The following is a 23,141-nucleotide window of genomic DNA, read 5'->3' as shown; positions in this document are numbered from 1 at the left end:
GTGGGTCAAACGGTTTGACTAAGTTAAGCAGCTTACATAACGGTTCCTGAGTCATTTATACGAGAGTCTTTTCTCGTGGATTAAGAGAAGAATCTTGCATAAGTGGGAGAATAAAAACATGTTTATAATTTCTTTATATTTGATCATAAAACCCAAAAACAATATTTCGATATCGGAATATTAATATGGCTCAATTAAATAGTTTTAATTAAATATTAAAACAAAATCACTACATTGGTAGTTTCTGTTTTAAAATGAGAGTGTTTCCAACAGTTAGGAAATAGCTAAAGTAGTTCCTATTTTAGAAAGAAATCTCTAATGGTTGCTACATAATAATGACCGGCCGATGGTTATTTTGCTAATTGTTAGAGAAATTATTAAAAAAGCTTTCTTAATTAACTTTAGAGTTTTCTATAAATACTTCTGTATCCTTAAATCAAATCGAATAGACAAAGTAACATTTATGTCGAAAGCTGCCATCGACTAGTATTCTAAATTACTCGTCTACTTTCATCAGAACCATGTAGCCATCATGGCCTTACAAGTAATTGGATCTTATAGTATTTCTCAGATAGATGGTTGTTGATTTTCACACCCATTATAAAAAATTTAAATTTATCCATACTCTATCTATCCATTTTAAATAGGGATCTATGCCAGTACCATTCTATACAATCTTTACATAAAAATCTAAATTTATATATTCGGAATATAAATAAAGGCTGTACAATCAGTGTAAAATTTGAAAATAGATACTTTAGTTGGATTAATTAAAAAAAAAACCCATTCCATTTCCATCAGTTTCCTAGGAATATAGCTATATCACAATCTTAAATAAAACAACCGACGTGTGCTCTTGATGATTTTCAAGCATTACATCTAAAGCAATAACGGTTAAAAATAAGTAATTGAAATTGTTACCCTACATTCAAAAGTGTTGCGGTCTCGAACTAAAATAACAGATAAGTGTTCGACAGATAAATATGCAAAATATTATCACCTTTCCCCAGTCGAATTCTAGGATAAATCATTTCCCTTCAGCAGTAATCAACAAGATCCCCAGGGTTTATAGATGTTTTATATTTGTTCACGTAATCTACTTGAAATACACCTAAAGAACTGTCATACACATCTGTTGTGAGAAATAAAATATATGTCTGTAGTAAACATTTCAGAAACTTATTTTTCTTAATTGTTGATAAACTTAGCACATAATTTTCTCTTCTAATACCCAACTGATCTTCTTTACTCCACCCCGTTGAGCACAATGCATTGTCGGTATGATAAATGATCTAATTCCAGACAAACTGTTTAAAGTCTCCTGTTTTGAAGATATAATCATGTACACGGTTTGAGTAACCAAAGTCACTATAACACCTGCAAATATACATGGGCATGAGCCTTACGGAGACCTTTGTTAGAGAACCTTTTTTTAAACAGAATTTAATTCTGATACAGTTCTCAGTCAGTGATTGTGCCAATTTAAAATGTACTTAATCATCACATTAAACAATCCAATAAAATTAAACACATCAATACTACAAACAAGTCAATTCGTGCACTTATATGTAGTATCACTGACACAATGATTAATATTTAAATATTTCAGACAATAGTATTAGAGCTAAAATTGAATGCTGATAATCAACTGAAATGTAATTTAAAATACTAACAATGTATATACAATTTTCATTGTTTCTTTTCCTGATGAATAGTATTATTATGAAACAATCTTTGACTTATTTGTGCCTTGTAACCGTAATGCATATAATGTGTTCGGGAATAACAACGTGCTTTATCTTTCAGTAATCAACCTCCTCGAAGATCAAAGGTTCTTGCCAGGCTAGACATAAGGGTGTACCACCCCCTGTCTGCTTTGATTGTAGAGGCTGGTTCAGAGCTGGCTTTCCCTTCTTCAAGGGTGACATAACTTGAGATTAGTACCCTAGGTTTTCCCTCATGAGTCTCGACAGGAGGTGGCCCCTGCCCCCAACCTTACCCATCCAAAATATCCTGTCACTTCGGAAGCAGCGCCTCATCAAGAGATTTTCCGCTGACCTCAACCCTCAACATCCATAAGAAAAGTGCTTTGAAAATCACTATAAAATCTATAGTCTCGCTCGCTTGGCCCTGAACATGTGTGCTTAACGTATTACTCAAATATAACTTCAAGTTGATACGATATGTTTCTATATGTGCATCACGCTTCACGCTTACGTATATCCAAACCAGGTTTTGTACTTTTCTGGCTTACTTCTTTTTGCTATGCTTGCTTAAACTTTGATATTCTGGTTCGAAAGTGCATTGATTAAGGTTCGCTGACCTCGGAATATAATTTAGATCTTGAGTGTATAAATATATGTTAGGATTACATAAAATGAACACTTGTACTAATATTGTAAAACTATTTATTTAAAGTGAGTGTTGAGTTTTACTTCACCGCTTATACTTCCGCTTTTGCATTGTCTGAAATTTGACTACTGGAATGTGGAGTCATGGTCTTCTGAAAGGATCCAAAACAAGTCGGCGTCAAAGAAGCTAAAAATGAAATCTTTATATAGTTTCAACATTACAGATGCCTATATTACTAAATATACTTTAATGTAGTTGAGGAGGTTCTCGTTGTCTTATCAGGTGACAAATTGAGTGCACTATGATAGTTTAAACATGATCTCTAAGCACGGTTAAGCAACCTATTTTTCTGTTCATAAAATAGTTGTGGTGGAAAGGGTTGAACCAATCAGATTTCATAGCTGTACAAAGAGGAAGGTGAACAGAAGCTTAACTTAACACTCACATTCATTCAACCATTCCCACTATAGCTACGTTAATGTTGGTTATTTATAATTATTAAACTAGATATATTGGATGCACTTTGGTTGTGTAAGCATCGTATTGGTAAATGTCCTTATTAAAAATATGATATTACATTCAGCTTGACAACGAGAGTCTTTTTTTTATTATTTAATACATACATATATAAGTTTTTTTTAATATACGTCCTCAAAATATGTCTTATTTTTACAGTAATATTCCATGATTTTTTTTTAGCAAATATGAATTTTATGTTCAATAATTATATGATGTAACTGCAAAACTCTCTGAGGTTCCACTGTGGATGACGTCACAGGGCGTAAATTCAGCCTCTCCTCTAGTTAACCCGAGTGTCGGGTCAGAAGTTTCAGTTTGCATAGTATTGCTATTTCTCCACTCAACTTCAAAGACCTACTGATCACTAAAATATATTGATGTATTTCGCAAGGAAAATAAAAAAAAAATATATAATAAAATATGAACTTTATGTTTTTTTAAGTATAAAACTATCGTAATTGGTGAATTTCATTACCATTCTCTAGTTATTTCAAAAGGTTAAACATGGTATCGCTATTTGGCACTAAAATAAAGTATTTAGGGGTTTTTATCCTGTTATGGAATGTAGATGATTCATTAGTCAAGATTGGTAAATTTTGAGATATTTTTTTACGATAATTGACCAGTAAATATAGAGAGGGATACTGTTTTTGTTATGTGCACATCTTATTTCACGATTATACCAGATTTAAATTGTGTATTATACCTTGGATTATCAAAACTGTTACGCCTATTAGCGAGTGAGTAAGCACAATATATTATTTATAAATACGTTGTCTAATTAGTGCATATCATTTTGTATGCCACTCAAAAGAAGTAAAGAGGTTTCAGTCTTATTACTAAATTAAAGTTGGGAAATTTACCTAAATGAAGCGCCTTGGGATCGGCCTAACGCTATGAAAGCCAAAGGCGATTATATTTGACAACGTGAAAGTTACTGTGATATAATCTCTGTTATAATAAGTTGTACAGCAAGTTGTGTAAATATTAGCCAGCGTATACTAAAAAACTAATTTTTATATCGTCGCAACAAAATTATCATTAAAAATAACACATAAGTTAACACTTAAAATTGGATATAAATTATAATGAAACATGTTAAAACAGCGATCAAATTAAGCTTTAATGTACTGGAACAGAAACCATTTCTGCTGCAAATTTGGATTTGAGGTGAATAATTTTCACTATACTATAATGGTGATCAACCGGAGAGATCATATCCAGATTAGTTTCGCTATATTTGAGTTAATTGGAATTAAATTAAAGATGCAGTTACACTTTAATATTTTGTCAATGTCTTTTCAATCCTCACTCAAAATATTAAATATTACTTAGGATATATGAGTTCAATTTTAGACGGACATTATTTTACAAAGACAGTAGGCCTATAGGATAAAAAACTGCACTTCTTAAAAATAAGTTTACGGGACAACCTTTACTCCTGTGTTCTATATTCGGTTTATATGGTATATTGTTTAAAAATAGAGACAATTTTCTCGGGGTTAATCCCAAAATTTCTTTTATTTAAAACTTTAACTCAGCATTATCGAACTACTCACGTTTCTCAAAATAATAATAAAAAAATGGAATTTCGTTTCAAATTTTTTAATGAATTAGTATGAGTTGCTATCTCTAGAGATTTTTCTCATAACTTTAGTATTAACATTATGAATTTATTGAAACTTAAATTGCTAGTTAGTCATTTAAGTTAGCATAAACTCAAAAAAGAGCAAATCATTAATTAAGAAAGCCTAACATTGTGTATATGTTATAATAACTCAATTATAATTTTAAAGTAAGAACTTACAAACATTAAAAATATCCCAGCTGATAAATATAGGCGTACACACAGTGGGTATCACTAACAAAGGTTAGATCTAATCAGAGAGGATGACGCGAGAGCGCCATGTTTGATTTTATTAATACTGAGAGCTTTGTTAGGATCAAAGGCACTGATTAAACATTAGTATTTACCAGATCTCTCACTCAGCATTCTCTACAATGATATTTGAAGAGAATTATCTGAACAAACTAATTTGTTCGTCTCTTTATATAGGCCTTTACAAATAGAGGAAATGAAAAACTGAATCACCATTTCGAAAGAGTAAACTAATTAAAATAATGGTTTCCTACAGTTTTACAATATCTAATTATAAAGGATTGTCAAAAGTGTTTAACTCTAATATCTTCCCTGCAATGTAAGAAGCTGTTACTATCAAATAGTAAAGATCTATTTATATGTCTACATCAACTATTACCACTCTCAATTGTAATCAAACCTTTACTGCACCTAGTACACACAATAGTTATCCTCATCAATGCAAGTAAACCATTCAATAGATCTATACAAGTTTCCTGTCAACTAGTATACATGATAGTTTCTCTGATATATCACCCAATAGCTGTATACAAATTTTAATATTATTTAGTATATATATATATATATATATATATATATATATATATATATGATAGTCCCCAATAATAGATCCTAATATACCACTTTGCACCTCTTTATACCTCTAATAGATCTTTATATATATCACTCAATAGTTGTAAACAGATTTTAATGTTATTTAGTATAGATATATATGATAGTCCCCAATAATAGATCCTAATATACCACTTTGTACCTCTTTATATACCTCTAATAGATCTTTATATATATATCACTCAATAGTTGTAAACAGATTTTAATGTCAACTAGTATATATGATAGTCCCCACTAATAAATCCTAATATAACACTCAATAGCTGTCTGTATACAAGTTTTATTGTCTACTAGCGTATGATAGTCCCCCAATAGATCCTAATATATCGCTAATTTTTACTGCCATGCATCGTTTATGAAGGTCGATCTTAATCTCTCATTAACTCACTTCCTCAGACCATATTGTTACCATAGCCTGGTTAGAGACTTAAGCTAGCATTCTATTGCGATGTATCTGTAACACACAGCGAATTTAAATATCCCTTTCACCACAATAAAAACAAAAAAAAATATTTTTTCGATTTGCTGTCTTTTTGATTATATCAAACTGAAAAAGTGTTAGATTTTATGGCTAATCTATGTAGCTTGAGAAGTAGATTAGATCAGACATTTTATACAAAATCCCCAAATAACAAATACATGAACCAGATCTTCCCGACTTCCTGTCACCGAGTCACTAGTATCCACAAGTTTTGTATACAGTTAGAACAAAAATAACTCATAGAAATGTTATGGACTTTTAGTTTTAAAAAGAGCCTTGGGCAAATAATGTTTGAATATATTATGATAAATAACATGGCGTATAAAAACGATTGGCCGTAAAACGATTGGATGTTGATATCGTAAGTTTTTGTACTAATGTTGATAACGATATTAAAATATAAAATCACTTCCTTGGCGAGATTTCAGGAAATATATATGTGTGTGTCGCCAGAGTGAAGCAGTAGGGTTGAAGGCCACCAAACCTTATTAAACTCGACACTAAACTCATGAACCAATAACCTGATTACCTTTGGTGCAGCGGAGAACGGAGATGGGCTGCGATATTGTTCCCGGAGAGGCAGGAAGTGAGGAGGCAAGGCTGACATAATTAAGTTACTACGGAATATGAACATTGAAATCACATCAAACCGAGAGTTACACACACACGAGGCTCTAACTTCATTATATTCCATTCAGATGCTAGACGTGCTTCGCATCGAATTCTACGTACGAATGCGCGTTCAGTATCTTCTGTGAGCGTTCAATTAGCGTTTGGCTCGTGTTTATGAAGTTTGTTCTTCTGTACCAATAATCTGTAATTTAAGACCAAAATATGCATGCCAGCTTATTTGTATTCTTATGTAGTTTAAATTTTACGCGAGATAAAGTAATTTAGGATTCAGATTTCTTGGTGTACTACATTTTTATATTTATACAGTTAAATAAAAATTAGATTTGAAGAAGTTTTTAATGGCTGACCATCATATTTACCGGGGGGCTAGTAATATTTTTAACTCTCTGTCCGACAAGAAACCTCGAGAAGAAATTCAGATATAGAATTAAAGTTGTATAAATTTTGCTAGTATTGAGAAAGCTAGCATCATGTTTTCTGCATGTCTGTCTCTTTTATGTTCTTACATAAAAGACACGATGTAAGAAGTTCTTAAGAAAGATGTTCTTACATCTTATGAATACTTTTAGCTATGGACTTCAAATTAGGTATCAAAATTTATTTTTACATATGCAAGATTGAATTTAACACGATGACTGAGGCAGATGCCTTAAGGAGCAGTAGTATCTGGTCATTAGTCATCATAACTCATTGTACAGTAGATTCGCAGTGAGGATGTATATAATAGTGTATAAGATATATTCCAAAGAAGAAGTTTCGCTGAGCGTTAGATTAGTTAGTGTTGGGAAAATTCCTCTTCTCTGTGTCTGTGTTTCGTAGAATGAGTTTTGACCAATAAAAATTGTACTACTGGAGTACTCTTCAGGATATCGCGGGAATAAGTTAAGCTAAGAACTAGATTAATTATATATTTATTACAAAAACATATAATAGTACATTAACTCTTTAAAATCTATTATGATACGCCATAACTACAAATATATAACCATCAACATACGTTTTAATGGTAAAATTTCTTTCGAGTATTCCTGAGGATAGATACATGTTTACAATATGACAATCTTTGGAAGTCACTGACCAAAATCCACTGACCAAGTAGATGGTCAGTGTAACAGACAAATAATACATAAATAAACAGCTTATAGCTTGCTCTCACATAAAAAACTAAAAATTCAATAGACTACTTTCCTCGTACTCCTTAATAAGGAACAAGTGAATAATCTACCTGTTCCTGTAGAGCCCCTGCAACTTTGATTTTCACAATTTCCCATCAAAATAATGGCGTTTTCTCCGAATACGTTAGACATTTCCTCTTACGTTGTGTTACGACGATATTTTACAAGCGAGTGTGCTCAGTAAAGAGATGCTGGTATTTGCGTAAACAGTGAAGATTGTTTAAAACAGAGTTAGTTACACTCCATTTACTTCGAAAATTGCCATATTAACTACCAATTGTTCACCGCAGGACTTCCTTCCATCATCGGTCCTGCCATTATTGGCAAGGGTTGCAGTAACCGAAGCGCATACAACTCCACTCGATTACCATGCGTTCTGAAGCATGCTTTTAAAATGGGTAGCAGGCTGCAGTGCATGGCAACCAGTGCATAATGCATGTGTAAAAACCGGGTCGCAGGTCATTCGAGAGTACCTCTACTATGGTATCGTCTAGCAGTGCCAAGATCTCCTGTAAGGAAATTCCCATCTCAGTTTTCCGGCTCTAGGCTTTCAAGAACCTTTGTAAGTAGCACCTACGAGGGGATTCATACGGTTTATTAAAAAATTAAAACAAATCTTGCGTTAGAACTTCGATGTGTACGTTGGAATGTTTGATTCCTTTGAGATTACAATTCCAAACGAAATTATCGACAAAAACTAATTGGTTTTGATTTTCTGGAAACAATGATTATCTATGAGTATGTAACAAAATTAAAATGAATAGCTATTCTAATCTAAATTGTCTGTGACCATTATGACATCGATCTTTCCGTTAAAAGGTGTCAGCATGCTGAATGAGACATTTTCTAAGTTACATACTTAGTTTTGCACCGATAAGATAATACTGTGCGCACCGAATATTTTTACGATGAACCCTACCTTCATGTCACAAGATCAGTAGTATTCACTCATGGTTTAGTTAGTGTGACGTAACCAGTATTGCTGTTCAATTTTGAATATCAAGCTATTCTACACAAATCTATTCTTACGGTCTAAGTCTCCAATGTTTTGAGTATAATTTTACTTGTTATATATAGCATTGTTTACACCTGAAGAAGAGTAGAAAAAGATTGTGCTACTTAGTGTTTTAGCACATCATACCCACTGCAAATTCCCGTTACCATAAATAGTGTTACACTTACAATGTGTCTCTTTTGGAGGCAACAGAAAGATAGATAGTGGCTACTGGGTTAGGAATTACTAATGAAAACTGAATTGCATAAGCCTAGGCGAATCCTCAATTATCGGTACTTTGGAAAACAGATAAGTCGTCTTTCTTTAAAGTACTGACATTGATACTGACCGTCTAGGGTGTGGAATGAGAAATTTATGAACAGTCAATAGCATAAGTCGTAACAAACCATAGACTATCTATCAGTACTGCAGACGAAATACTGTTATTGAAATTGACCCTGTAGATGTGGAATAATAAACTAAAGAACAATCAATAGTTGTACCGTAATAGGGAACTAACAACATCCTAGAATATCAGTACTGTGAGAAACGTGTAGATCGTCATAGATCATTTGCAAGTTTCTGTACAAACCCTAGACTATTGTACTGTGGCCAACAGGGAGATCATCATTCTTCAAAATACTGGCATTTATACTGACCGTGAGGGTATGGAATGAGAAATTTATGAACAGTTAATAACATCTTAACAAACCATATACTATCTACCAGTAATGTAGACAAAATACTGATATTGACCCTGTAGATGTATAGTAACAGTCAATAGTATAGGTCTTAACAAACCATATACTATCTACCAGTAATGTAGACAAAATACTGATATTGACCCTGTAGATGTATAGTAACAGTCAATAGTATAGGTCTTAACAAACCATATACTATCTACCAGTAATGTAGACAAAATACTGATATTGACCCTGTAGATGTATAGTAACAGTCAATAGTATAGGTCTTAACAAACCATATACTATCTACCAGTAATGTAGACAAAATACTGATATTGACCCTGTAGATGTATAGTAACAGTCAATAGTATAGGTCTTAACAAACCATATACTATCTACCAGTAATGTAGACAAAATACTGATATTGACCCTGTAGATGTATAGTAACAGTCAATAGTATAGGTCTTAACAAACCATATACTATCTACCAGTAATGTAGACAAAATACTGATATTGACCCTGTAGATGTATAGTAACAGTCAATAGTATAGGTCTTAACAAACCATATACTATCTACCAGTAATGTAGACAAAATACTGATATTGACCCTGTAGATGTATAGTAACAGTCAATAGTATAGGTCTTAACAAACCATATACTATCTACCAGTAATGTAGACAAAATACTGATATTGACCCTGTAGATGTATAGTAACAGTCAATAGTATAGGTCTTAACAAACCATATACTATCTACCAGTAATGTAGACAAAATACTGATATTGACCCTGTAGATGTATAGTAACAGTCAATAGTATAGGTCTTAACAAACCATATACTATCTACCAGTAATGTAGACAAAATACTGATATTGACCCTGTAGATGTATAGTAACAGTCAATAGTATAGGTCTTAACAAACCATATACTATCTACCAGTAATGTAGACAAAATACTGATATTGACCCTGTAGATGTATAGTAACAGTCAATAGTATAGGTCTTAACAAACAATAGACTATCTACCAGTATGGCAGGCAAAATTCTGGTATTGATATTGACCATGTAGATGTGGAGTAATCAACTGATGAACAATCAATAGTAGTACCTTAACAAGGAACTAACAATATCTTAGAATATCAGTACTGTGAGAAACATGTAGATCGTCATAAATAATTTGACTGACATTAATACTGACGTGTAGGTATGAAAGACTATGTACTGTCAGGGTTATGTACTGTGCTCATCATTCTTCAAAATTCTGGAATTTATACTGACGGTAATAGTGTGAAACCCAACAATCTCTCACTGGGAGAGGAGAGGGATATAAGATGGAAAAATAATTATATGGTAATACTTTTTTCAAATCGATTTGGGAATCGCAAAAACTTTCATGAATAAAAATAATGAGATAAAAAATCAAAACTTTTTCTTTTTTGTAGAAATGGAATTTTAAAGTGGATTTGATGTTGAAACTCGTGACCTAGGATCGATGTCGCCTCATCTGAGACGTATTGTAGTCTGCTCTGGGGAGTACCAGCGGTCGTGGAGTTTACTGTAGTGGCAGGTGTACGTGCTGAGGTGTGGAGAGGGTGGAGGGAGGATCGACGCACGCGCGAGACAGTGCCTCAGTCTTCAGTCTCAGCCCGTCTGCATGTCAGTTTCGCTGTGTATTGTGCGCCTCTGTGTCACGAGTGATTTCTCTCGTCCAGTCCTACCCAACTCAGGTATGTCTCGCGTTCGTTGTGTTAAATATGGGTTGGAGTTCGAGCTTTTTGGCAGCCCTACTTTATTGAACTCAAATTATTGAGGCGAGTCGAAGAAAAGATTTATGGAAAGTGATTCACAAAATGGCAGTTTTTTCCCAATTTATTATTGAAACTTTTTAAGTTTAGCCTATAATTTATTTTTAATTATTTATTACTCAACGAGTGCGTTGACAACGTCATTTAAACACTACAAGGGATGAAACGAATTAAGTAAAACAAATCCAGAAACTTGTTTCTTCGCAGTTACACAATATGCAGTTGCATATACGTGTATATTTATAAATTTGAATGCCAACATAAGTACCAGTTCATACATACAGTATATTATTAAGTGCAAGGTTTCTATGTATCATGTCTGTATGTACAGGCAGATACAATAGTACACAAGCACAAATTTAAATACTATGACGTTTTATCATTCTGACGGATAGTATAGCACATCTAATCTTCATACTCTACAGTTCTAATATTGTACGATGGATTTTGTGTATGTGTTGTACCTCTTCGTTTTTGGTTAGAATGATTTGCTGAGAGTTAGCAAAGCTCATTACTTTAGGATTTGGAAAAATTTTCTTTCCGTATGTTTGTATATCGGCACGATACCTCGAAATCGAACCGATTATACGACTTGAAATTTCGTACGAAGCTTCTTTTCTATATATGCAAAATCGATTGTGATGATGATAGAACATGGAATTAGGATGAAATTGTTTACATTAGCCTTAAGGATAAACGAGAAAATACAAGAACAAATACATTTTCAAATGTACTAAGAGATGTCTTACAATTTTAGACATTTTAACTTGTGACACAATAACAATGTAGTTCTAGACTTGAAACTTTTCATACAAAATCAGAAAGCCTCTTACACGAAGAGTGCTGTGGCGTACCTCTAATCTTTAATGTATACAAATATTGTTGAAAAATGTAATAAATTGTTGAATAAATTACGCAGTGTCTACTAGTATGTGCGGTAGAGAGGGTCTTGTAATGAGGGTACGGCTTAAACTTTTAATTGGTTCAGTTTATAAAAATCAAACTCCACTTATCGATAATGGACATGGAACGTCATTTTAGTGTCGATGGTTCTACGTTTTCTTTCGCAGACGTTTCACTATAGTTTGATGGAATCCTTGAATGAACCGAAGGTGAAGCTGCTCATCATTTTTCTGTCTAAATGAGATAATTAAACAATTATATAAAAAATAAGACAAAGGTAGAATTGATATGTCTTTTAATAAACAATAGAAACTAATTAATGTTTGTTATGTAATAGAAATAGTTCGTCCAGATTTTGAACTTATTGACTGACTGTTAAAGAAGCTCGAATGGTTAGAAAATTTAATTTCTCCCTGTCCGCTCGAGATCTTGTAAACGACCTGACAAGTACAGTAAGTTGAAAGTTTGCATGAAGCTTCATTTCTATATAGGCAACATCGAGTTCTATGCGAGTATTAGCGAGTGGGATACGGATGAGCGTCAGCAAAAAATGGTCCTGTAAATAATCTTATAAACAAACTGCATACAACAATGGCATTTTAACATGAGACTTAGTAACTCACAAGATATTTCTAGGAAGATTTCTGGAAAGTTTGCATAAATCTTTATTTCTATATAGGCAAGCGTGAGTTCCAAGCTCGAAGCTACACGTTATTGAAGACTATCACTCATTAGTCTGGCACGTTTCTCTTTTGTCTGCCTGGGGCTGTAATCCATTCTTTTCTGTAATATTGTTTGACTGTCTTTCTGACTGCAGGAAAAAACTAAAATTAAAAATAGCTAAACTTTACCTCAGCCCATAACGTGATACATGGTGTTTTTCCTAACTGTACTATCATTTAATGATGAGTAGGTCTGAGGGGGATGAGAATCAAGAAGGTACTCTTAGAAAGTTATTCGTTATTGCGAATCCAGTTTCCACCTCAAAATGATGAATATACTTTTAGCCCTCACTGCTGAAACGTTAATTGTACATTTGTTCCCGATAAATTCCATGAAAATTCTTTTTATAGACCTCCCTTATAAAATTGTATAGAGCGTTTAATAAGTAGTTTAAGGGTTTTAAATAATACAGCATTACTTTCCCCACTGTTGTGATTGTCTTGGATTGTAGTTCTACGCACCTGGTTTTTGTTCTGTTTTTACATTCTGTTTTTGATAATGCCACCTATCCTGCTACACGAATGATTAGTCTTGATTGTGTTTTGAACAGCTGTTCATATAAGTCAATAATATTACAGTGCAATCAAAAGTACCTTATTATGTAATAACTTAATACTACGGGATCAATAATAACTTAACGAAAAGTTTTCCGTTATTTTAGATAATATTAATTTTTACATAAGAAAACAAATTAAAAGTAGTGTTTATAGCTCTCAGTGTTACGCTTAATTTTAAAAATAAATTTCATTGTTAAATAGTGCAAAGATATTATGTTGGGTACCATGTGAAAGATGAATTTAACACCTGTACCACAAAATTAAATATGACACATGAAATGTTGTACAGCGTCCCTAAAAATATAAACAACGATGTTTACATATTAACATACTACTTATATTTGTTTCTACATACTAAATTGTAGTTAGCCTATCAAGTTTTAAACGTTGTTATCAAAGAATATAATTACAAGCTAAACCACTTTACTCGTAGCAAACATTTTTCGCTGAGCTTGCATACTCAATTTCAAGTCTATAATTAGTTAATTATAATTAACTGTAGTTAATTTAATTTGGCTACATGTGTTATCTAACACAAAAATTTTAAAATTCCATAACTTATTATTCTATTCAGTTTGTTTGAGAATTATTATTTATTTACAATTTTCTCGTTGCCATTATTGTTATACATAAGGATAATATAAACTTATGATGCTATCAATATCATAGAATACGATATTTCTTGCATAGAAATGAAGCCGAATGCAAAATTTAAAATCTATAGATCAATTAATTCTTAAGATATAGTGTGAACAGGTAGACATACAGACAGAAATGAAGTCTTTCAAGCTCCTCGAGTGATTGGCTTTGCTAACGATCAGCCAATCAATCCTTTGTTGACACATTGAATAGGGAGCCCGAGTATAGGTCGGGCTAGCACGCACGCCGTTGTATACGGAGCCCGACCTATACTCGGGCTCCGGTACTTATTTCAATACGTTTAGGTTTTCGGTAAAACAATCGGGTTTAGTTGTTTCAGACTATTTCATATGTTATATTGTTTTTATTCATAAGCATTTTTTATGACAAGTAACAGTTGTGCAGCTGTAAAAATAGTACTTTCAACTATTGCACAACTGCTTAGTTCCGTAACCGACTGATGACGCAGTGATGCGATCATTATTATTTATAAACAAAGTTCCACTGTTACTGAATAAAGTGATAAATATTGGTTTAGTGATGGCTTAGTTTATTTTGATTGGTTTCTTAGTGATAAAAAGTTTATTTTTCTTGACCATTGTGTAAAATGAGTAATAATTTAGACCAAAATAATGGCGCGCACGATACGTGATACGACGTCACAGAGTCTGAGCTTGATGTGGAGGAGGATTATCGTATTTTAATGAAAATAAAAGATCATCTGCGATTCAGTTTGAAATAATCTTGGGTCAAATTTATGATTCTCGTAGGGTGAGTTTATCAACGACAATGATCCTGATCCAGATTTTGAGGTTAGACCTAATGATCAAGGCGTGAATGATGCTGAGTATGATTATGATAGGCCTTCCATTAGTACTAACATGAATACTTTCTTTCTTTTATGTTATTTGACATCAAACACACATTTATAAAACGGTGGTTTAAAAAAACGTTTATACAACATTAGGTGGTTGAAAAATAAAACTTTTATACAAAGTTACAATTTTTCAAATTTTATTTTTTCCGTAATTTTGTTTTATTTATGATTTTGTTCAAATAATTATTTTATTATAAAAAGGCACATTTTCTAAAACTGCTTTCTGTTCTCCTCTTTAATTTGATATATAATGTGTTAGGTTAAAACAATGTCTTCATAATTTAAAAACATATTTAAAATCACATAAACGTTCAGATACTGAGTAAATTCATTGTTATAGGCTTAGGGTTCAATTTGTTGCTTAGACAATGTTAGATTCCCCGAATCAGTAATTAGAATGTAATATAAGCTTTGAAAGCCCGGTGCAATTGTTAAACCAATTGAAGAATCTGCTTTAATTTGAAGTCTTATCACCACTATATGGTTTAAAACAATTTGATACCACATTAAAAAAAATATACATTTCAAATTGGAATTTACACAGAATATACTTCTTTGATGAAGAAAATATGTAACGTAATAGAGTTAATTTTTATATTTAAGTTCTAATTTGACATTGTCCAGTTACACAGTTTTAGAGCATATTAATCACAGTTATTGTTTACTTTTATTATTTACTAAAGTTGATCACATTATTTTCCAGGCTGTACGGATTGAGCACCGCAATGTGTGAAACTGTAATATGTGTCTAGGTAGCTATTACGCAGTGGCATGTCGTGTAATATGTTATTTAAGCATTACACCGCAGCTAACACCTTTGTTGTGTATACAGTACATTACATACGTCATTCATAAAAGTTAACATTCATGAAAGAAAAATATATGCTTACTCCGTTTATGTGGACTCACGTTTATGGTGCTAAAGAAAAACTATAGTCGTTGTGTATTCATCTACAACTTCTAGAACCGTAACTCGCGAACCACCTGGTTGATTTTATTGTGGTAGTAACTTGTAATATATTCTCATGTGAATTTAACACTTTTTAAAATTATCAATGTTTTTAAAGAAGACAAAATTTTCTACAAATACGAATCCAATCATGTTTATCAATTCTTTTATAGCTACCTGATCTTTAAAAATGGGAAAATCAGTATGTTTTACGATTCATAATTTATTAAATTAAATTTGAATTTTGTTTCCAAATAAAATTTAAACCATACACATACCTAACTAATTTTTACTATTTAAAAAAAAGGAATGAGTGTTTAAATGTTTAATAATTTAATTAAATGAATTGTTTATATAAATAACATTATGATGCTATTCTTGAAATTTCGATTTAATGTATACCGCTGCCATAAATAAAATGTATACCTCTTAAAATGTACAAAATAGAAGCTCAAAATCTATGTTCCAACACAATTAAGTCCTTAATTTAAATTTTGGATAACCAAAATTATTTACTTATCGGAAACACTGTACAGTTACGACTAATTGATGTTATTGCTACTCTATATAGTTAATAAACATATTTTCCGGTTTTAAGCATTAAAAAAGATTTTATTTTTATTGTATACGTGGTGTAAGAATATTTACATATATACACAGTGATTTCAATCGATGTTATTTTGGTAGTCAATAAGATTAAAGAAAGTATTTTACAATTTATATTAATGCGTACAATAATATTTTAATGTTTACACGTAACGTATAAAGTATATAAGTAAAGTATGCTGAAAGTACGATATACACAAACAACCGAGTTTCTCTCAATTTTTGATGTATACTAGTAACGAACTATAGAACTATACTAGTAACGAGTACATGTTTGGGCGTTTTCAATGAAGTTGACCTTAATTTGTTCCTAATCTACACATAGTGTTCCTAAAAACTACACACGTAAAGTTACAAAAATATACTTTAACTTATCTAATGTCTTTACTGCAAAGTTTAGCCTAATAAACAACATTATGCAAGTTCAAGGTCACAGGAAAGTCATTTTATGAAAACATTATCGAACTTGAACAATACAATTAAAACAATCAATTAACTTGAGTTAGCAAAACATGCTGATAGATTAAATATGTTGAAAACACTTTAAGTTTAGTATGGACAAGCGTCTAGGAACGTTATTTTAAGAAGCTGAGGTATTTGTAAAAGCAATTAAGTATAATCTGATCTATAATGATACGTTGAGTACAATGAGAAAGATTGGTATAGGCTGGTATTTGTGTTTTATTTTATTTTTAATAACAATGAGTTTCTAGATTCAAAATATCTCTGTGGATTCTCGGTAAAAGCTCAAAGCCAAATACAAACACCGACTGACAGCTTCGGGTAGACACCTACTTGATTGATGTACTGCTTTTAGCACCGCACTACCAGAAAAACCTCCAGTCTTTTCTTGTTAGCAGCTTTGCAGATTCCCACCAAGTGCTCATTATTGTACAACGAGAGTAGCTTTAACGGTGGCTATCTTTTACTTGCCTACATGTAACTATTCCCTGCCATTATCAGCTGCCCTAGAACAAGTGTGGTACATTACATTCCATCCTACTTTTGTTCTTTGCATATGTATTACTTTCTGATTACAACCATCTCACATTTACTTTAGAGTCAAGTATTGAATCTGCAAAATCCACTCTAAAATAATGTGTTTTATCTACCAATAGGTAATGGAAAATACAGAGTTTCAAAATTGAATGGTGTTTATTACAAGATTATGTGGTGAAGGTATTAATAATCTTTGTGTATCTTTGAATGAAAAGTTTTTGAAATAAAATATTTGTATTTAATTTAAATTGTGTAAATATCTCTAATTGTTTAGTACATAAAATAATGAAAGTGGTCTGTTATAATTACCTTTAAAAATTATTCCTATTCAAAACCGCTTGTATTTATAAACATTTTTAAAGGGATAGAAACAACTTTAGAATATTTTAGTATTAATTAAGCTGAAATACAGTGACTATGAGATTTAAGGTGCGTAGCCCGGTTTTGGCTACCATTGTAATCTAGTTACGAGTCGACACTTCCCTTGATGCTTTGATAGATTCATTAGCTAATAGGTTGGTGACCTAGTGATCAGGGAAGTCAAGGGTAACATCAGGTTACCGTTAGATCTTCTTCTTTCATCCGTGGGATCTTAAGATAACTAGGTATGGAGTGTAGCAGACAAAGACTGCTTACAATATGGACGGATAAAGGAATTTGCCTCTGACGTTAACTCTGAGATTAGGTGAACTACAGGTCTCAGCTTTAATTTGAGAGAAGTCGAGTTAATTTTCTTGATGTCTGTCTGATAGTTGAGAATGATACCTAAGCATCGAAATCAAGGTCAGTTCAGGATCGATGAAGGTTAGTAGACACCTCAGGAGAGTGTCAAAATGTTTACAATTTTACATTTTATCTCATAAATCATAATGAATTGAAAAGCGCCAAAATCTCATGACATGCACACAATTAAAGTGCATTGCATATACTTACTCATGAAACGGTCACACGTCCTCCGATTCAGCATATTTCAATAATCCCAACCCATCATGAAATCATCTACTGAATATAATGCTTTAGGCAACAAAGAGGTTTGGGACAAGTTTTAAACCGAATCTGATTTTCGAAATTTTTATATTTAAGGGGGCCTGTTGGTTAGTCTGACAGTAACTTGTGGCAGATGTTGTGATAATTACAACCTTTGACGCTGAGTTCAAAAGTTGTCTCTGGCCTTAATTTAATAATGGTGAATAACCCAGACATGAGACAAATTACATCTTATTTGCAGTACAGGGATATTCCAAAAACATTGTGGCACGGCAGAGTTAGTAGCCCCCAGCTCTCTGAAAGTTTCTCTGCACGACGAAAGTTTAACTTGCCAATTATACTCACAACCTTTTTCTGATTCATTTGGTTTTCCAACAAATCCTCCAAAATTTCACTCCATATCCAAAAAATAAGTGTATTAAAGTATAGTAGGGCCATTTTCAAAACACATAAGAAACATAATTTCGCTAGGTGACCCACAATTGTAGCACAGACATTATCTATAAAAACATTGCTATAATATCTAATTTTCTATCTTTACCATAGTTGTTCACTTTGAGAAGAAATGGTATGATAATTGATATCGCTGAATTGCACTAAAACTTTAACGACGGTTCTGGCAGGTAATGTGCGAACGAGCTTTTTCATTTTACTGTGTGCTACAGAAATCTAGACGATCTCTCTGTGATTGTCACCACCTTTCTTGGGATACTGCAAGGCCTATCTGCAATTATCATTCCCAGAAGGATTTGAAACTTTTGATGTCACTGACTTGACTCAAGGATGGACTCTTATTTTAAAATTCCGGGACAAGATATTCAGTTCGTTCTGAACGCTGAAAATGTGGCTAATTCTCTGATTGCAGAAAAGAAAATGTCTTCATTGTATAACAAAGGTCTGATACTAGTCCTGTACTGTTTTGGGTTTAAACGAGTGTTGAGAGGGATGCCACGCCCACAGCACGCCTAGCCTCTGGGGTTTTGACCAGTTGGGAAAAAATTATGGGAAAACTAATGTGATTTATGAGAATTTACAGATTATTATCCATTGGCTTCCTGTTTTTCTATGCAAAAATAGTCAAACGTGTCATTGTAAAAAATTGGACGTTTTTCAGGGGCTTACTACAACCGGTTAAACTGTCCCACTGGTGATTAAACATTTACTAACAATATAGCAATATCAAAATGTAGTAAGTTAGCGTTCACACCTTTGTAAACCGGACTGTCATGACATCACAGCAGTGGTGGGCGGAGCGTCGCTCTCAACACTCGATGAATAGACTATATAGAGAGACCACAGTACTAATATAACAACAATTTTGCAATTACTACTGTGAAACTTAATGTTATACGAAGAATAAGAACAGATTTAATTGATTGATTCATACACCAGCCACACACAAAATAGGATTCACATCTTTAATATTAAGCATGGTAAGCAATGAGCAATGTAAGTCGCAAGTTATTTTTTTGCTTACCCCAATAATAAGACTGGATTTATCTTCATTAAGTATACTATCCTGACCAACTACATGTTACTCATTGTGGGAGATGCAGTTTTAAAGCACGAAGTCCTTAGTGAGTTTGGACGTAACGTTTTGGCTGCTTATTATTATATTAAAGTGCTATATTAAAGTGTCCTAAGCAGCCTCATAAACCTCACTAAGTGGTGTAAAATTACCACCAAAGTTTTAAGGCTATGGTATAAGGTAACAAGTCTAACTCTTCATGTGTCTGGAAGATTACAAACCTATGAGTATTATTGATAGTACGGCACCTATACTATAATTTGTTTTCATAGCTACATGCTTTTTAGTTTTTATCCTCCTTCACTTTCATTTATGTTTTTAGAAATAAAAAAGGTGGTTCGAAATCACATTGGCATTGGTCTGGTTGTATTGGCTGATTGACGAAACAGGATCAGACCTCACACTGGCCAATATCCGATATAGGAGTACGTTTCCTAGTCAACCTAACTGATTGTTTGTTTGTAGAGCGCGTGCTTTGCCTTATCTCAGAGTCTAGTTCTCTAGACACGTGCATATTGTAACTGATACGGTTATACTACTTGCAATCCACGAGGGATGAACAGATGTAATAACCGAATTACAGCCACGCCGTTGTGTCATACAAACGAGGTATGCTACATAGTCATCGTAAATGTATTGTTAGGTGTAAAACAATTTTCCACAGCTATAGTTTGATTAAAAATTAAAAGTAAGAGGATTAGGTTTCAAATATTTTTTTATCTTCAGTTTCTAACTATTCCATATATTATTTAATTATGGAATTAAAAGGCCTGCCCGTTTTTCCGGTCTCGGCCCGTTTGGCCATTTGTTTTGCAATGACTATGACGAGTTTCTATATCCATAAAAGCCCTGAAGACAGTCACACATCTGGCACAACAAAATAAACCTTTAAGGCGTTAGTTTCATTCATATTTTATTGATATTCGGGATTTCTGATAACAATCTAAATTTACGTGCTTAACTTATCGGATATGTGGAAAGTTTTTGTGGCATCTTGAGATTTCAACGAAAGTAAATACATGTCCTAAGATAGGTTTTATAGTTGTAGGTTACCCCAAAATCGGGTTCACAAATTTCATTTTTGAGAAGATTACGTATTACAAGTTTGTTGTAGTAGACATGAGTATTGCTTTCCAATATATGAATACTGTAAATGACGAAATGAATAATAAATGTAGCATATTTCAGCAGCCAGATAGAAATGTTAGCAACCGTCATTTTACAAACGGATGCAATGGTAAATCAATGGCTGCTCTTGGCTTAAGTGCGGTGAAAATGTGGGCAACTGTCATTAATTTTGTCAGGTCAATTACCGACGCTTAGGACTGGCTTTTCAGTAACCAATCCCAAATTCCACTGGGACTCTCATTTGTAATAAATTGTTAATGAGTGCCCTTCTCTCTACCTGCACACAATGGGACCACCTGTCGATATTGATGGATGTAATCCTGTGTGAAAGCAGGGCTTTAGGAGAAAAAAGTATTTAAAGGTTGAGATGTATTGTACTATACAATCTATGTTTGTAAAATTAAAAGGTTTTATAGTATTACATAACTTATGTTTTTAAAATGGACAGACAAGTAATGAAACATATTATGAAACACACTGATCATATGTTTCTCTGGAATTTAAATTTTACAACATAGTACAATTTACCAGAAGACAGGAGTACTTCAAAATATACGGTCAGGAAAATGATTTAGAAAGGTCATCCAGATAAAGAACAATAATTGATTCCTGCTTATTTACAAGATTCTGAGTACTATGCTAATATTTTCAGAAGAAGAATAGTTAATATTTTCAGAAAGTGAGTAGTTCGCCAGAATTACATCGAGGTATTAGGCCTATCAAAACGGCAAATTGGCACGTTTTTGAGACTAGCTACGACGTTGTATTTTTTATTTTCACTTGGGATCCCTATCAGGCGTTTAGTTTAAATTGGAAAAAAACCGCAGCTCGTCGCAAGCGGTCTTATGTACCATTGCAGTACATAAATAAATAAATAATGACGTTATTTTCAAGCGAATTTCAGTATTTACAAACTGCTTTTCAAATTAACTCAGGTCAATTACATAATAAGCTGAAACAGCATAAAATAAAGTATACATAAGTGGCTACCTAATAACTTAAGTTCATTTCTTTTAACTTCCTTTTAAAACTACTTAAGGGTAGGGTTTTAACAGCAGGTGGTAGGGCATTGTATTCCTTGGGTCCAAAGTACGAGAATCCCCTCTCCAGGTGAACCCTCGGCAGTTGCAGCATGGCGTCCTGCCGAGTATGACGTTCCCTGACCGCCGACCGCAACATCAATCTTTTGTTCAGGTACGCAGGTCTACCAGTGTCAAGAACCTTGTGGACTATGGTGACAGTTTGTCTCCTACAAATCTCCTTAATAGTTAACACACTTGCTTTCCGGCGTTAACTTGCAATATGGTCAAATTTACGAATATTGTAAACAAACCTTACTGCACAGTTTTGGAGCCTATGAAGAATTGTAAGTTGTTCCTGACTCAAGCTGTAAGAGGCTCTTAAAAAACGTTAAAAAAGTTTAGTTGCAAGTTTGTTTATGTTACAGAATTTTCAATGTTTGTTACCTTAACATAGTTACGTTCTTCTGATACTAACTATACAAGGTAGAAATTACAACAGACCACATGTCGCGTAACACACTTTGCAGCAGTTGCTGGCAATACTTCAAGCCAATAGCTCATTTCACTCTCTTCATTCTCGAGTAGACAAAAAAACAAGAATGTTTTTAAAATTTTTGGGTTAAAAAGAGGAATTGTGCTAGCCTGCTGAGTGATAGTCTTCAGTAATACTGAGACAAATCATATGGATTAATAAGCACCACCAGCAGTTCAAATAAAAAAGACGCTTTAAGCAAAAGTTCAAATCTAAACTTCGTTTCCGAGATGTCATACGGGTAGCCCCTCTGAGTTATAGACTTCACTAACGCTAAAAAACACATACTCAAATGTGCCAATGTTAAGCACCTTTATACTTCGACTATCTTATGACCATTCATATTTCATTTAATACTGTTACTTTTGTAATCGTATTTTTTTCATTATCATGAAAAAACCCCCTTTGATGTGTATAGTATTGAGTAAATAATAATTCAGTTTAAAGCGATGGTTTCCACTTGGTGCCCAGTGGTGTATCATCGCCATACAGTGAATACACGTTGTGACATGCAGGAAGAGAAAAAAAATCTGCAGTATTGCCAAATTGTGCCAAACCCAAG

At 33.0% G+C, this 23,141-nt stretch overlaps 1 protein-coding gene across 3 annotated transcripts in view; it reads left to right on the top strand.

Moving 5' to 3' along the window:
* Window positions 1-10,967: 10,967 nt before the first annotated feature.
* LOC124359955 overlaps window positions 10,968-23,141 on the top strand; it is a 222,149-nt gene continuing 209,975 nt past the window's right edge. For all 3 annotated transcript variants that reach the window (XR_006922198.1, XM_046813148.1, XM_046813147.1), the window contains exon 1: window positions 10,968-11,051. The gene's annotated coding sequence lies outside the window, so the exon portion shown is untranslated. The remainder of the gene's footprint in view (window positions 11,052-23,141) is intronic.

The sequence above is a fragment of the Homalodisca vitripennis genome, chromosome 4, assembly GCF_021130785.1.
Source record: "Homalodisca vitripennis isolate AUS2020 chromosome 4, UT_GWSS_2.1, whole genome shotgun sequence".
NCBI lineage: Eukaryota > Metazoa > Arthropoda > Insecta > Hemiptera > Cicadellidae > Homalodisca > Homalodisca vitripennis.
The sequence above is the reverse complement of the archived record's forward strand: the minus strand, read 5'-3'. Positions and strand labels throughout refer to the sequence as shown.